This window comes from Xyrauchen texanus, chromosome 24, assembly GCF_025860055.1.
Source record: "Xyrauchen texanus isolate HMW12.3.18 chromosome 24, RBS_HiC_50CHRs, whole genome shotgun sequence".
Lineage (NCBI taxonomy): Eukaryota > Metazoa > Chordata > Actinopteri > Cypriniformes > Catostomidae > Xyrauchen > Xyrauchen texanus.
Window position 1 is genome coordinate 26,450,240 of NC_068299.1, and position 17,378 is coordinate 26,467,617.

The 17,378-nt window shown below is 47.1% G+C and overlaps 1 protein-coding gene across 2 annotated transcripts in view; it reads left to right on the top strand.

The window, feature by feature from the left end:
* Positions 1-10,344: 10,344 nt before the first annotated feature.
* Positions 10,345-17,378, top strand: part of LOC127618160 (leucine-rich repeat and immunoglobulin-like domain-containing nogo receptor-interacting protein 2) — a 19,143-nt gene continuing 12,109 nt past the window's right edge. The window contains exons 1-2 of one of the 2 annotated variants that reach the window (XM_052090454.1): positions 10,345-10,617; positions 11,015-11,254. The gene's annotated coding sequence lies outside the window, so the exon portion shown is untranslated. The remainder of the gene's footprint in view (positions 10,618-11,014; positions 11,255-17,378) is intronic. The other variant, XM_052090455.1, reaches the window with a different exon arrangement.

A 17,378-nucleotide genomic window follows, 5' to 3' on the forward strand; every position in this document is an offset into this window, starting at 1 on the left:
TGAGAGCTCGTAGGAGCAAAACGAGCGTGGAAGCTCGAGGGAGCAAAACGAGCGTGCGAGCTCGAGGGAGCAAAACGAGCATGCGAGCTCGAAGGAGCAAAACGAGCGTGCGAGCTCGAGGGGGCGGAACGAGCGTGGAAGCTCGAGGGGGCGGAGCGAGGGAGCGGGGTTCGTGACAATAATGAATAAATTTGTGCAAATCACTTAATTGTGTTATCATTTATATCCCTGAAAATGTCTGTAGTGCACAAGTCAAATAGGGTCTGTTCCAAATTTTAGTGAGCTGACTCTCTACCTCCTGCCTACAAACAGTGGGCAGCTGTCTTCTATAGCACTAGCATGCTAACTGAAATGACACCTCATAAGAGACTGATTTGGAACACTACACAGGCGGGGACTTCACTTTTCATTTAAATAGCGCTCTTCGCACGCAGTGCACAGAAGAATCGACTCGCAACTGATTTCAATACAGGTGATGCAAGGAATGATGCACTGTAATGAGCATAATTGTACATGGCACTAACACTTTTTGGGTAAAATAGTTTTCTATCATATTAAACGTCTAGGTTACGTATGTAACCTCCGTTCCCTGATGGAGGGAACGAGACGTTGTGTCAGAGAAGCAACACTAGGGGTCTCTCTTGAGCGCCGATATTCACCTCTGAACTATGAAAAAAGGCCAATGAGAGTTGGCAACCAGTATTTGCATGTCCCGCCCCCGGACATACGGGTATTTAAGCGGCGCAAATACGGGAGTTCATTCAAGATTTTTCTGAGGAGCCGGAAATGGTCCAGCCACAACAGTGGCTCGGCTCAGCGACGTGGCAGGGGAGACACAACGTCTCGTTCTCTCCATCAGGGAACGGAGGTTACATACGTAACCTAGACGTTCCCCTTCTGTCGCTCTCTCCACCTTGTGTCAGAGAAGCGACACTAGGGGTCCACTTATAAAAGCGCCACGCGCTGAGCCGTGTACGTGAACTGCTGATACAGGAGCGAGCAGGTATTCTTACGTCCAGGACGACCAACTGTATCAGGCTGCACGTACCCTTCCCCAATGCCCCATTTAAGCCATCAGGATTCCTTATCGTTACCCTGGAGGGGGGAGCCAAGCCTGGCCGGGCCTCTTTTCTCTCTATGTTTTTCGCATAGAGCAACTTAGGCCGGGGCCCTTACACGCATTGAGGGAAGGGGGTCCTAGCCCTTATTCAGGGCAGAGAAGACCTTGCGGAGGCCACGCCTACCCGAGAGGGGAGGCAAGTTTAAGTGGCAAAACCATCAGAGGCCTAACTTAGGGCCTATGTGGAAAAGTCGGTACGGTGGTGGATCCAGCCTATAGAGGGGGAAACATACAGCACGGCAACCGAGGCAGCCGTGACTGCCTAAGGGAAGCACGGGAGTCCACTCGCCAGAGGGGACAGAACCGTGGCGTTACACACATGGGTAGTCCGAAGGAGGCCTTACCTGTGGAGCACCTATACCAGTGCAGGGTAGCTTGCGGTACCCGCAGTGGCTTGGGTCGGTGAGTTCCTCCGCTGAACTGCGACCCACGAGGGCTAGGGAGGAATCAACCAGTGTTCCAAACCCGAGATCTCCTGGGAATGAAGGCGCACTGTTTCCCCTGGTTAGGGGGAAGGGCGCTAGATGCAAGCGATTCACCCGGTCAGATCGTGGGCGTGCCACCGAGTTCTATGGGCTCGGTACCTGAGAGAACACGGGACGATACTGACTCAACTCGGAGATTGTAGAATTGTAGTGTTCGGTGTTGCCAGCCCGCTGCTCTACAAATGTCTGCTAGGGCAGTGCCCCTAGCCAGTGCCCATGAGGACGCAACACTCCTGGTGGAGTGGGCTCGGACCCGCAAAGGGGGGGGGCACGGCCTGGGTGTGATAAGCCAGGGAAATGGTGTCGACAACCCAGTGGGCGAGTCTCTGCTTGGAGACAGCATTCCCTTTCTGCTGTCCCCCAAAGCAGACGAAGAGCTGCTCAGAGTGTCTAGTGCTCTGTGTGCAGTCCAGGTAGATACGTAAGGCACGTACTGGACACAGCAGTGAAAGGGCTGGACTGCCTCCTCCCGGGGCAGCGCTTGCAGGTTCACTACCTGATCCCTGAAGCGTGTGGTAGGAACCTTGGGCACATAGCCCGGTCGCGGTCTTAGGATCACGAACGTGTCTGCCGGACTGAACTCCAGGCAAGCGTCGCTAACAGAGAACGCATGCAGGTCCCCGACCCTCTTGATGGAAGCGAGCGCGATCAGCAGGGCAGTCTTGAGAGATAGGGCCCTGAGTCCAACTGAGTCAAGCGGCTCGAAGGGGGGGTCTCTGGAGTCCCGTAAGGACGACCGAGAGATCCCAGGAGGGGAACAGGTTAGGCCGGGAGGGGAGCTATCCTCCGGGCAACTTTTAGGAACCTGACGATTAAGTCGTGCTTACCAAGAGACTTTCCGTCTACCGTGTTGTGGTGGGCCGCGATAGCGGTGACATACACCTTGAGGGTGGAGGGGGGACAGCCTCCTCTCCAGCTTCTCCTGAAGAAACACGAGCACTGACCTAACTGCGCACTTCTGCGGGTCTTCGGCTCGGGAAGAACACCAGTCCGCGAACAGACGCCACTTTAGGGCGTAAAGATGCCTGGTAGAGGGGGCTCTGGCTTGATTGATTATATCTACGACGGCAGATGGTAGACCGGCTAGATCTTCCGCATCCCATCCAGGGGCCAGACGTGGAGGTTCCAGAGGTCTGGGTGCGGGTGCGGGTGCCAGAGCGTGCCCCGTCCCTGAGAAAGAAGGTCCTACCTCAGGGGAATTCGCCAGGGAGGGGCTGTCGTGAGGAGTGTGAGGTCCGAAAACCAAGTCCGGGTAGGCCAGTAGGGGGCTACCAGAGTGACTTGCTCCTCGTCCTCCCTGACCTTGCATAGCACCTGTGCAAGAAGGCTCACTGGGGGAAATGCGTACTTGCGCAGCCCCGTGGACCAGCTGTGTGCCAGCGCATCTGCCCCGAGGGGAGCATCTGTCCGGGCATACCAGAGCGGGCAGTGGGAGGTTTCTTGGGAGGCAAACAGGTCTACCTGGGCCTTGCCGAACCGGTCCCAAATCAGCTGGACCGACTGGGGGTGGAGTCTTCACTCTCCGCCGGGCAAGCTTTGTCTTGACAGCGCGTCCGCCATCACATTGAGGTTGCCGGGGATGTGAGTGGCGCGCAGTGACTCCAGTCGCTGTGACATATGGAGGGAGCGTACTCCGCCTTGGCGGTTTATGTAGGCTACGACCGTGGTGCTGTCTGTCCTGACTAAGACGTGTTTTTGCCGAATTAACGGAAGAAACTTCTGCAGGGCCAGAAAAACAGCCAGCAGCTCTAGGCAGTTGATGTGCCAGCACAGCGGGCCTCGGTTCCACCGGCCTGCGGCTGCGCGCCCGTTGCACACGCCGCCCCAACACAACTTGGAGGCGTCGGTCGTGACCAGAACACGTCGGGACACCTGCTGCAAGGGTACTCCAGCCCTTAGAAAGCAAAGGTCTGTCCAGGGTTTGAAGGTCTGGCGGCAGGCAGAGGTAACTTTTACGTTGTGCGTGCCGCGGCGCCATGCTCGTCTCGGGACTCGAGTCCGGAGCCAGTGCTGAAGTGGTCTCATATGCATCAACCCCAGCGGCGCGGCCGCCGCGGAGGATGCCATATGCCCCAGGAGCTGTTGGAAATGTTTTAGCGGGACCACGGTGCCTGGTTTGAAGGAAGCGAGGCATTTCAGCACTGACTGAGCACGCTCGTTGGAGAGACGTGCTGTCATTGAGACTGAGTCTAACTCCAGACCGAGAAAAGAGATGCTCTGGACCGGGGAGAGCTTGCTCTTTTCCCAGTTGACCTGAAGCCCCAAACGGCTGAGGTGCCTGAGCACCTGGTCTCTGTGTGTGCATAGTAACTCTCGAGAGTGAGCCAGTATGAGCCAGTCGTCGAGGTAATTGAGTATGCGTATGCCGGCTACTCGGAGCGGGGCAAGAGCTGCCTCTGCGACTTTCGTGAAGACGCGAGGGGACAGAGACAGGCCGAAGGGGAGGACTTTGTACTGATACGCCTGACCGTCGAACGCGAACCGTAGGAAGGGTCGATGTCGAGGGCAAATTGAGACGTGGAAGTACGCATCCTTCAGGTCTACCGCTGCGAACCAATCTAGATGCCGGACGCCAGATAGAATTTGTTTCTGGGTGAGCATTTTGAACGGGAGTTTGGACAAGGTCCGATTGAAAACTTGCAGGTCCAAGATCGGTCGTAAGCCGCCGCCTTTCTTGGGTACAACAAAGTAAGGGCTGTAGAAACCCTTCTTCGTTTCGGTTGGAGGGACAGGCTCTATCGCGTCCTTTAATAGAAGGGAGGCGATTTCTTCGCACAGGGAATGGGCATGTTGGCCGTGTACTGCGGAAAAATGTATGCCCACGAAGGGGGGCGGAGACCTAGCAAACTGAATTGCGTAACCGAGTCGAATAGTCCGGTGCAGCCAGCGTGACGGGTTGGGCAGTGAAAGCCACGCCTCTAAACTCCGTGCTAGGGGCACCAAAGGGACAGGTTTTTTGGACGTACCCGGCGGGGCTTCGCAGCGGTGCGGAACAGGTAACGTGGCGTCGGGAGGCAACATGGCGTCCCGAGGCTCTGGTGCTGAGAATAAACTCAAAGCACTTACCTTGCTCTGCGCACCCGGCAGGTGGCGGGTTCGTGACTGAGGAGGAGGTCTGATGCTGGCGTCCTCTGGACTCGTCTGAACCGGCCGGCCGGGGAACAGTCATGGGGCTGAAGGCGAGGACACCGCGTCCATGGAGCCGGGACTGTTGAGGCCTGAAAGCAGAGTGCAGTGAGAACGGCATTTGCGGGCCATATGCCCCAGAGTCAAAGGAAATAGCTCTTTTATTGAGAATTTGGGTACCGCAGCCCCCGTTAAGGGGTGCGGCAAATGAAAAAACCACCTCCGGAGCTAACTTCTTGGACTCTGGGTGCGTTGTCTCAGGAGCGCCTGGGAGCCTTCCGGGTCCTCGAGGGGGTCCGTGAGACAGGGGGCGTGCGCTTCCCGCGGTTTGCTCGATGCTGGGGCTGAGAGCTGGGCCCGGGTTGAGGCGGAGCAGGAGCTTGTCTTCTGGCCACGGGAGGACGCCCTCGGCGAGCAGACGGGGCATGGGCCGTGGTGACAGGCTTGCGGCGAGGCATGATGTGAGAGATGGCCTCCGTCTGCTTCTTTACTGTGGAGAACTGCTGGGCAAAGTCCTCGACGGTGTCGCCGAAGAGGCCGAACTGGGAGACAGGGGCGTTGAGAAAGCGAGTCTTGTCGGCTTCACGCATCTCCACCATGTTCAGCCACAGTTGACGTTCCTGGGCCACTAGCGTGGCCATTGCCTGCCTGAGCGCTTGCGCTGTGACCTTCGTCGCTCTCAGGGTGAGGTCGGTCGCTGAGCGCAGTTCCTGCAGCGTGCATGTTGCGAAGTGCCTTGGCTTGGTGGACCTGCAGGAGAGCCATGGCATGCAGGGTGGAAGCGGCGCATCCGGTGGCACTGTAGGCCTTCGCTGTCAGCGAGGAGGTTGCTCTACAGGTCCGGGAAGGGAGTACGGGGCGACCTCGCCAGGTGGTAGGGGTACCGGGGCATAGATGGATCGCAACCGCCCTATCCACCTGGGGAATCGCCGCGTACCCATGGCGCGCTCCGCCGTCGAGGGTGGCGAGGGCGGACGAGCCTGTGGTGGTGTGACGAGTGGAGAGGGGTGCTCTCCACGAAGACTTCAGCTCGTCATGCACTTCGGGAAAATCGGAACCGGGGCGAGGCTGTGAGCGCGCGCAGACCCCAGGAACCAGTCATCCAGCCGTGATGGCTGTGGGGAGGATGGAGGGTTCCAATCCAAGCCCACGCTGTTGGCTGCCCGGGAAAGCATGTCGGACATCTGTGCGTCAGCCTCAGCCTGGGCGTGCAAGCCCGAAGGCAGCAGCCCAGGGGAGTCCTCTGCATCAGATGCCACGCCCTCCGATGTCGCGGCGAGCTCATCGGCCTCCATCGCAAGAGGGTCGGCTGACTGGCTGTGAGGCGAGTCGCCGCCGCCTCGAGCACGGACGGAAATCAACGAGCGTGCTGGAGCGCTGGTGGTCCGAGGGGCGTACCGGCGAGCTGCACCGCAGCCATCCCCAAATCGCCTCCATCGCCAGCCGCATCGTCTTCAATCCCGTGGGAAGAAGGAGCAATACGGGCGGCTGGAGTGGCTTGCTCACGGTTGTAAGCAAGCCGCGACCGCATAATGTTGTCATGGTCATGTTCTCGCAGTGAGAACATGAACCATCCATAAACGCAGCCTCGGTGTGATCGCTACCCAGACACACGAGTCAGCGCCTGTGGCCGTTGAGGCGGAGAGCACTCTACGCATCCAGAAACAACACAGGGGCGGAAGGGCATCTTTATAAAGACGCGTCCTTAAAAGGACGTTCAACGCCGCTGTGTTTTGCTCTTTTAGAGGAAATTACTCTTTTAAATAAAATCACTCTTTTAGGAAAAAACTCATGAGAGTTTTTAAATCTGCACTGTCGATGCCTAGGGGCAGGAATGCACAGCCGTGCAAACAGGAGAAAGCCGCTGTTGTGCGCCGTGGAATCCAACAGTTATGCAGCAGAGGGATGACAGGAACTCGGTGTGTAGTATGCAGCAGTTGCAGACACGACCATTGGCTCCGAAGATTTTCTGAATGAACTCCCGTATTTGCGCCGCTTAAATACCCATATGTCCGGGGGCGGGACATGCAAATACTGGTTGCCAACTCTCATTGGCCTTTTTTCATAGTTCAGAGGTGAATATCGGTGCTCAAGAGAGACCCCTAGTGTCCCTTCTCTGACACAACGTGGAGAGAGCGACAGAAGGGGAACTATTTGTATCGATACTCTACAGTATTGAATTGATTATAAGTAAATGTATCATTAAAATGTATCTTGCTTCGTCTGCCATCTTGGATTTATTTTTCCACCAAATTCATCACGGTGCATTCTGGGCCCACCTACCCAGGGAAGGATACAAAGGATACTACTTTAAAATGTGGTCAAAACAAGATATATTATGAGACAGCATAGTTAATGTTACACTATTTCACTTTTTTTGTTAAAAAATAATTGTAACGCCGTTCAATGTAAAGGAGGAGGCGAGAACCAACTTGACAATATAAATAATAGTTTAATGAAGAAATAAACCAAACGACACAAACACACACATAGGATGGGTAGCTGCCCATAAACATTCTCTCTCTGTCGCACCACCATCCACAGTCAGCCTTTATCCCTCTTGGAGGCTTGATTAGCCTGATAAGGGACCAGGTGTGTAGAATCACAACCTGGCCCGCCCTCCGCCCTGTCACATTCCTCCCTCGTTCTCTCAGGCCGGGGAGCCCCCTGCATGACTTACGCCCCCCCCTCTTTCCCTGGGTGAGGGCGTGCCTTTTGCCCCATCTGCCGGCAGGTCATCCCCGCCTTCCTGAATCTGGGCAGGGGAACAAAAATAATTAAAATAGGGGGTACTTCCTGTAACAGTGTAGTACCTCTCCAAAAAAACACTATAAAATTTAAAAGAGAGGGAAAAAAGCGGAGTGGTAGTTGGAGAGAGGGAAAAAAACACTTACTCTTGGTTCTCCGATGCACCACAGCTTGGTCCTCAGCCACTCCTCCACCCTCTAGTAGATGACAGCTACACCTCCCCAGGCGGATCGGAGGCAATCCTCCAGCCCCTGGTGGACGGAATGCCCCGCAGTGTTCTCGGGGAACAGAAGGGGTCTCCCCCGCCCCTGGCAGCAGTTCTCCCGATCCAGGTGGTCGGCAGTGAGCCCCTCCCCGCTCGCAGTCGGTGGTCTCAGACCCCGCCGCATTTCAGTGGCTGGTAGGGGTCTCCTCCGCCCCTGGCAGAGGCCCTGACCGCTCCAGGTGGTCGGCTAAGAGCCCCTTCTCCCCTCGCGGTCAGCGACCCATTCCTCTGCTTCCAGGCGGCCGAGCTCCTCAGTCCCCCAGATGACGGCCACGCTGCTCCGTTGGGGTGGATGTTAGCGGCAAGAACTCCACCACGGCGTATCCCTACTCCTTCCCAGGTTTTTGGCACCAGTGTAACGCAGTTCAATGGAAAAGGAGGAGGCGAGAACCTGCTTGACAATATAAATAATAGTTTTATGAAGAAATAAACCAAACAACACAAACACACACATAGGCTGGACAGCTGCCCGCAAACATTCTCTCTCTGTCGCACCACCGTCCAAATGATATTTTAGAGCTGTCAGGATGGATTTCACAAGAAATTGCATACATACGTCATTACCCCTTGCGTGTTGACATCATATCCATACACAGAGAAAATAAGCTCCAGCTATTGTCGTGTGTGTAAGTAGCTGAAGTAAAATATTGTTGTCACAACGAATGAGAAAAATTGACCATGGATCATTCAAAATGGCAAACCTCCGGGAAATTACTGATTGTAAAAACAAAGAAAACCCAAACAGAGCAGAGTCTACAAGCAAAAAGGGAAGGTCCATTATAAAACCCGAATCAACATCGGCTTAGCTTTTCAGAGGTACTACGAGAGCCGATAGTATTTAAAAGTGACCCAGAGATGGCTTTTTTCTTACTCAACAGGTAAGATATTTTATTGATATTGTTTATGTATAGTTGCGTAATCACAATGTGTGTGTGTGTGTGTGTGGTGGGGGGGTACAATAATTATACTGTAATCGGTGCAGAACTTTTCACTTGCTTGCACATGTGTATTTTTATTTATAATGGCATTCTTTCATATAAATAAATCCTTTAATCCTAGGCTTGCCAAGGACATGTTAGTCTTGAAATGATGTTGACCACTGGTTGGTAACAATGACAATCTATATACAGTATTAGTTACTGCCAAGGTCTATTTGGCAAGATAAAAACTTTACAATGTTTGACCTTATCAGACTACCAATCTTTATGTCTAATGTAAACAAACATTGCCTAACTTTTGTAACAATTTATTTCAAAACATCAATGTTTCCAATAAGTCAAAACAACAGCATAAGATATGGCACTTATCTGATGTTTTCAGATATCTGTCTTTTTGCCCATTCACTCTGATAAGATATCCTATATCCATGTGTACACCGGTGCCTCAAACCACATTCATCCGTGCAGAGGAGCAGAGCCAAAACAATGTTCTTCCACAAGACAAAAAGTTACATAGTGTAGCTTTAAGATACCTACTATTTGGAACAACCTTTAGGTCAGGAGTGTTTCTATGATGCCTTAAAAAGCTGCCTCCGGAGGACGTGCACTAGGTTTCTGAACAGAGCCATAGACCTCTTTTATGATACTTTTTTTGTGCCATTTTGCAGCTTGACAGTCCCATCCACTATTATTTTATGGAAGAGAGCAGCTTGGACATTCTACTAAACCTCTCCTTTTGGGTTGCTTGGAAGAAAGCCGTATGGGTGTGGAACAGCACGAAACTGAGTAAATGATAACAGAATTTTCATTTTTGAGGAAATAAACCCATTAAAAACTAATGGAGGGTGGTTTTATTACACACACTACAATGTACAAAATTGCTAACTGTAGGGTCCTTTGTTAATTAAGTAGAATGAACAGCCTGCCATGTTCCCAATGGTAGGTAATTGTTATCTACTCCATGTTAATATGAATTAGACGTGAAATTTTATGTTACCTAAAATATCGTGCTAAGATCTGCCCTCCACCTGGTCCCATTATTAGGGTTTCATATTGAAGCTCACGTTGCATCCATGCTGGTTGGGCCTAGATGTGCTAAGTAATCTTTGAGAAGGCAGTGAGTTTAAGGCATTTGGCTGCAGCTATTTTAATCTGAAGGCTAGAGCATTAAGTCAGATGCACAACAGCGCTGTAGAAGGGCCTCCCTCAGGGTTAGCCAGTTACACTAGTAAAGCTCTGGAGGAGAAAGAGAGAATATGTGCATGCAAATTAGCATGAGTGCCTTTGTGCCATTATTTCGGCTGGTAATTAGTGCACAATTACTTTTTTGTGAAAACTGAATGAAAAGTGGGGTGTTGTGTGTGTATCTTAGGGCTTACCTTGAGCTACTCTCACTCTCTCTCTCTCTATCTCTCTCTCACTCTCTCTCTCTCTCTCTCTCTCTCTCTGTCATTCACCCTACATTCCCTTCATGGGTGAATATCTCCATGACGACCCCATCCTCTGTCTCTCTCTCACACTCCATCTCTGGTCTCCCTCTTTTTCTCTTCTGCTCTCTCTCTCTTTCTAGTGTGCGTCATACAGATGAAAAGTGCCTAATCCCCTTGTGGAACTCAGTCTAACAGACGCTCCAATCCAGAATCCCTGCATGCTTCTCTTTTGGTAAGACGTCACTCACACGGGCATGTCACTCTCTCCGAGTGATCGTGGCTTTACCGTGGGAAACAACGGATAGAGAAGGCAAGAAAGAGAGGGAGGGTGGAGATAAACACTTATTGTTCTTGAGCAGCCTGAAACCGGAGGTGTGGCATCTGCCGAGCGTTGTCGTGGAGACAGAGTGCTGGCTGCTCGCTTTTCCTTCTTCCTCTTAGCTGATCCCTCAGACACTGATCACAGGGAGGCTGATCCTTATGGCATCTAGAGCAGCAGCCACAGGTAACCAGCACACATTGAGCACATCAGCTCGAGAGCCAACCAATGCCTTGAGTTGTGTGTTTGAATTATTGTTTTAAACACATAAACTGTAGTGCATGTAAATCTAAAAGAAAGACCTGTATGTGCTTTTTTCTGTTAGTGCAAAAGAAAAAGTGTGCATGCATTTAAGACACCCTGTGTGGCAAGTAGGAACACATCAGAGGTGTGAATGCATGTGCTTTGTGACTCATAAAGGAGAAAGTGTTGGTGTATTCTGTCAGGGGTTTTGGAGAGAGGTGGGAAAAAATAAATGCAATTTTTTTTCATCAGCAAACTGTGTGTGTGGTACACCTTAGTGTGTCACTAGTTCACTTTGTCTGTGACGGTCAGATGTTGATGTCGATGCGCTCATTCTTAGCAGAGCTCTCTTGGTGGATGCCAGACACAGCGATTCACTCTCCTGTGGCGTTCAACCTTTCCTCTTGTGCGCTGTTGGACTAAATTGGCTTCGGACAATGATGGATGCGGTTCCAGGCTGAAGAGCAAAAAGTCTGGATTTCAGTGGTGGAGAGGGACAGGTTTGGTCTGTCAGACCAAGGATAGAGGATAGAGACCTGGCTTCCGTTCTGGAGAGACAGACCGAGCCTTGACTGAATAAGTAAGTAATTTACAGAATGTATAAGTATGTCAGGAGTGATTCACACATTTGCATTTTAAGCTTATCAAAGTGTGCCGTCACATTGTAGGAAGATGTGTATTGTTATTAGGTTTAAATCCTGTTAGGGCAAAATATGAACTCAGCAGATCTCAGAGATATGGAATTCCATTTTCAAATCCATTAGGGGCTGAAGGAAGGGAAAAACAGAGAGGAAGACATTGAGGAAATGGTTTGTAATGAGGTAAGCTTCTTTTTTGTTGTAGGAGAGATCTAGGGAGCATCAGATCATTCTGTTTCCCCCCCTTTTAAAAAGAAAAAAAAGAGGGTACTTGGAAGGATTTCAATTTTGCTTTGTTAAACCTGAAAATCATAACTTCTCATTAACATTTGTACCAATGGTGGGTGATATTTCATTCTTGTTGAGCTTTTATGGAAGGGCTGTTTAATTCCATTCTTGAAACAGAATTAAATAGCTCTGTTCCATGGTGTTTAAATGAATCATACACAGAGTGCGTATGATGTTTGTTTAACATCCCGTCTGGATTTAAATTTACACATTTAAGTTTTTTCGAGAAATGTTTTTTCTTACTGGAGTTTTGGGGTAGATGTGGGCTATGGGGATTGGGAAACACTGAACTAGTAAACCCATGAATGAAAGGAGTTAACTGTAAGTGTCACTGAATGTGTGAGTGCGTAATGTAATTCTTGAGAGTGTGAGTGGATGTGTGAAAATGCAGGTCGCTCCTATTCTGAGGAAAAAGTTTGGAACCTGGCTTTGAACGTAAACAATCAACCCTCTTATTTAATGTATTCCATATCGAGAAGGCAAGTACAAATATCACTGTAAACATTGCAAAGTGCTTTGTCTATGTATTGAATATACTTTGAACTAACTTTACTGATGTATAATAATTTATGCTTGAACTAATTAAATCCTAACAACCACATCATGTCTAGCATCACCCCCAGAGGCATTGTAACTCAGTGAAATTCAGTGACAATAAAGCCCCAGGGGAAATGTTCTTTAATGTAATATTAAGATAATCACCATGTAATTATAAAGTAATAAGTGTTTCATGAATTTCATTGGGATTAAAGGCTTAATCTCTGCTTCATTCTCCTTGTAAGCAAAACCAACAGGTCTGTTTTTATATTGTGTTCTACCACTTTTTTTGTCCTTACTCCTTGTACCATCACGACAATAAAATTAATGTTTTACATTTTTTTGCAAGTAAAGCTAAATGTGGAACCTAGATTAGTCCTCCTAACATATTTCATGCAGGCCACTAGACTGCTTTCAGAGACTTTTAACAAAGCTACAAGAACTAAAAGGTACATTTGAAATGTTTTCTCAGTCAGTTTGATTCTGGAGGGGCCTGGGTAGCTCAGTGGTATAGACGCTGGCTACCACCCCTGGGTTCGCTAGTTTGAATCCAGGGCATGCTGAGTGACTCCAGCCAGGTCTCCTAAGCAACCAAATTGGCCCGGTTGCTAGGGAGGGTAGAGTTGCATGGTGTGTTGAACGTGGATGCCGCGGTGGGTGGTGTGAAGCCTCCACACGCGCTATGTCTCCGTGGCGACACGCTCAACAAGCCACGTGATAAGATGCGCGGATTGGTGGTCTCAGACTAGGAGGCAACTGAGATTCGTCCTCCGCCACCCAGATTGAGGCGAGTCACTATGCCACCATGAGGACTTACAGCACATTGGGAATTGGGCATTCCAAATTCAGGAGAAAAGGAGAAAAATATTGTATAGTTTTAATTGCTCAATGTATAAAGCAATACTCATATTGTATTAGTCCTCAAACTAAGCTCAAGCTCCACTCTTCACCATGATGGTAACCCCCAAAATTACAACACAACAGAAATTATTTAAAATTTAAATATAACAGAACATAAAACACTAATAAGTCTCCCCCTTTATAATAATCTTGAAAAACACGTAAAATTACCCATATATTACATTTTTGTTGTTTAATCAACTTAGTAAATTTAAATTCCCTTGGTTACATGATGTTTTTGTGTTATAAGAATCTTGGGAGGATTGAGTAAATCTGACGATTTTTACGTTAAATTGGAGGTATACTTCAAAGAGATAAATGATTAAGCTTGGGCTTAAGTTGGTAGACCTGAATGTTCCTGAGGTTTTTCTGCTATTGAGATGTTTTTGATGCTGAAAGGTGGACACCTCTCTCTGTAGTGAAATGCTGCTCAGCCTGAGCAAACCTCTGCCCCAGGCTAGTACAGGGGTACTATAATATTGAGTTGAAGTAATTGAGAAATAGTATCAAGCCATGTAAAACCTTCAGTCCCCAGGGGTTTGTAAAGCGAGTCTATGCCGCAGAGCCCAGACTAATAAGCCTGACAGTTTAGCTGTTGGTTTGATTAACAAAAATTGAGTCCTGCTATCAGGGCTACAAATTAGACATAGTGTTAACAATCTGCAATATTTGCTGAGGACATTTGGGGAGGATATACAGTCTAGACATGACTCCAGGTGCTTAGACAATAAGTTAAAAGGGATATATCACTCAACAATTCCATCTGTGAATTCTGTTCACTCATGTCGTTCTAAACCCACATGACTTTCTTTCTTTAATGGAACACAACTTTTTGGCCTGACTGTCCCTTTAAAGGTTGATTTAAAGTTGGATTCTTGAGATTTTATATAGCTCTGCTGTAAATGGCCCACTGGCCTATTAGTTTCAACAGGTTATCCCACTGGAGATATTATCTGTATACATTATATAAAAAGACAAGCTATCCAGTATATCTCACATACACTTAATAAGCCGACTAATATTCACAATTAGACAGATTCATTATACTGTCAGATATTACATGCACAAAAAAAGTGGGAAAAAATTTGGCTCTGAATCTTGTCAGACTGAACAAGTGTTTGTGCCTTTTAATTAGGCTTCCTTTCAATGTGCAAATAGCTCTGCTTTAACTCCACTGGCCCTGGTGGCCTTCAGGAGCTTCCTGAATGTCCTCTAGGGAGACAGCATACAAGCAGACTTTTTATTACTAAATGTATTTCCTCCATTAATGCTGTGAGTCATCTTTGAATAACTACAATATTATTCAAACTTCCTGTGTTTCTAAAGGGAGGATTATTATTCACATTTAAGAGCTGCCAAATTCCATAGTATTTGTGATTGAATTAATTCTTGTGTGGTCTAACAGTAAAAAGAGCCACGATGGTTCAACAGTACATCTGCATGCAGTTCACACCCTCAGTACCACTAACCACTGGGGTGGCTCACTGTAATTGTTAATGTATTTGTTTCTGTGACTGCTGTAGCTTTACGCAATGCTGCATGGGAAAATGAGGTCATATATTTGTTCATCCTGCTCACTTGTTAGCTTGTTTGGGGGCAAATAGTCCCCAAAGAGCGAAGCCTGATAAGTATTTCACTAATCTGCATTATGTGCATGAATTAGCATATATCAGGCAAAAAACTAAATATGCATGTGGATAGATGTGTGGCTGTGTTAGTCATGTCTGAATGTGAGAGTTTGCTGTGAAGTTGCTGGGAAACGTATTTGGCCGTTGCCAAGTAATTTCACTTAGTGACCTCAGTTGAACTTTTTTATATGAAATTGGTTGACCAATGCCTGGACTGTAAGCACTCTAATATATTTTTTGGAAAATATATTGGTCGATGCAATTATATTTGGGGGGAAGATATGTTGTACATAATGTATTGTTTATTATTTATCACAAACAGATTGTTTCGTCTCTAAATTATGATTGGATGAGCTGTGTTCAAAGTCATTATGAAAAGACTATAAACGCACACCTGAGACTGCATATTCTATAATAATGCATCAAGCTGCTACGTTGCTTGGCAACCGCAATCAAGTTAGGATATGTAAAGGGGGAGGGGTCTTGTATCACCCTGAAGGGATTTATTTTGTGAGAACAATCAGCTGACTCTACATTATACCATTTATTACACGATTACCTTACAAAAAATAAGAAATATTGATTTGCGTTGAAATTATGTTATTATGTAAGATGAAAGAAAGTGCCTTAAGAGTCTCTGGAAACAGCTGAATTCCACCTCTGGTTTGCATCCTCTGAGTTCTGTTGGTGTTTATTTTGTGGAAACGAATATCTAACTGCTCATTGTCCTGGTTACAGTAACTAAGTGGACATGAAACATTTATTTAAAAGGAATTTATTTCATTTGCTTATTTTCGGAGATTGCAGGGTGATACGAGAATTGCCAAAGATGACACGCAATATATATAGATTAGCGGTCTTATATCTTTTATTCCTGAATGTGCAGTCATTATTTAGAAATAGGAGACCACTGGATGGTGCAATTGACCAATCAGAATTTAGTATTCCAGAGAGCCATACAATAATGAGCTATATTATATGGTGGAAGACATTTTTTATAAAACTCAAGAAAATCACGGTAATGCACAACTTCTCGTTGCTCATTGCTTTCATTTTTATTTACTGGTAAGTAATATAAGTGTTTAATTAACTTTTATGGATGACTTCACAATGCTGATCAATTCATGCATTTTGTTTGTGTGTAACATTGGTTGGAGTACCAGTATCCAATCCAGTGCCAATTAAGATCTCATGCCAAAGTCAGTTTGGGCCCATAATGGTTTGCTCTTAAAAGCACTGCCTCTTAGAGCAGCTGACATGATCTTTATTCAGTGCACAGGCCAAATAAGGATAGTTGCTCTGTTTTACCAGAAAAAATCTAATATCTTAATGTGTGTAAAGACCAAAATCCACATAAAGAAAAATAAGACCAACTTCTGTATTTGCTATGACCTTAATAGATCAACACATGTCCTCTATTAAGTTATTAGTGGTACTTTCTCATACTTAGAGAATTGTACAGACCTTAAAGGTGCACTCATTTTGGACTTACAGTGACACTTAGTGGTTTGCATGCAGCATCATTCAAAATCAAAAGTTTTCAGTTACAGATTCTATTGTAGAAATTCACTATTTACAATCAGCCATGATTCATTTAATCTAAGAGTGAAAGTATCCAATATCAATACAGTTACTGAGATTAAGTGTGTAGTAACCAACTGGTCATGTGATTATTCTAAAATGGCAGCCCTCATGAGGGCGTCCCTGCCCCATGTAGAATAAAACAGCTAATCTCATGTGAGTGATCACAGGAATTGGTAAGGTCACGCTTACGTGGAGGAGGAGGCAGTAAGCATGTCATTGTTTACAAGAGAAAAACCACAGACCAAGTGCCGTTCACAAAACAAAACAGTCCAAAATTTCAAAACAATATATAATAAAAAATTATTTCCAAATAATAATAATAAAAAAAACATTACTGCTGTAAATAACCATCCTTTATTTCGGAGCAATGCTGTTGCATTATCTACTTGTGCTTTATCTTTTGCAGAAATATATAGGCTATATGACTGTCAGGAATTCAAGCCACATATGATGCAGTTAGTGAAACCAAGTGTCCTTTGTGTGAGACTTGACAGTGAAGTGGAGTGAAGGAGAGTTATTTATGCAGGCAGTGATGAGCGAGTCAATTGATTGCAGGTGCGGTGAATTAGAAATCGAGTGATGAGGAACAGAGCGCTGAGGGAGGCGTGACAATGACAGAGTTTTCACACATACCTGAGTTTGCTGGAAAAACAGCACGGGCACAGCCGATGAATCCAGATTTCAACCCTTTGTTTCTTGTGATGGTCTGAAATGTTCACTGCACACCCTATAGTATTTGAGAGAATGTAGGGGTGTACTGATGTCCAGGTTCAGCGCGATAAGCCAGTGCTTTAATCGCTCTTGATTATGATAGACAATCGATGAAAAGTTTATATTTTTCCTGTCGTGGATTTTCTTTGGGGTTTCTGAAAGTTGAAGCATCCAGAATACACACACCAAATGACCATTTTGAACAATACACTTATACAAATACAAATCTACAGCAAAGACAATTAAACTTTTGTACAGCGCTCCTTCTCTTGTAAACAATGACGTGCATTCTGCCTCCTCCATGTGACACGTGATCTTAACAACAAGCTTACGTCATCCCTCTCATGAGTGCACATCACAGAGATGTACGGAAGCAAACATTTGTAGTTAAAAACAATATTGTTTTTTTATTATTTAG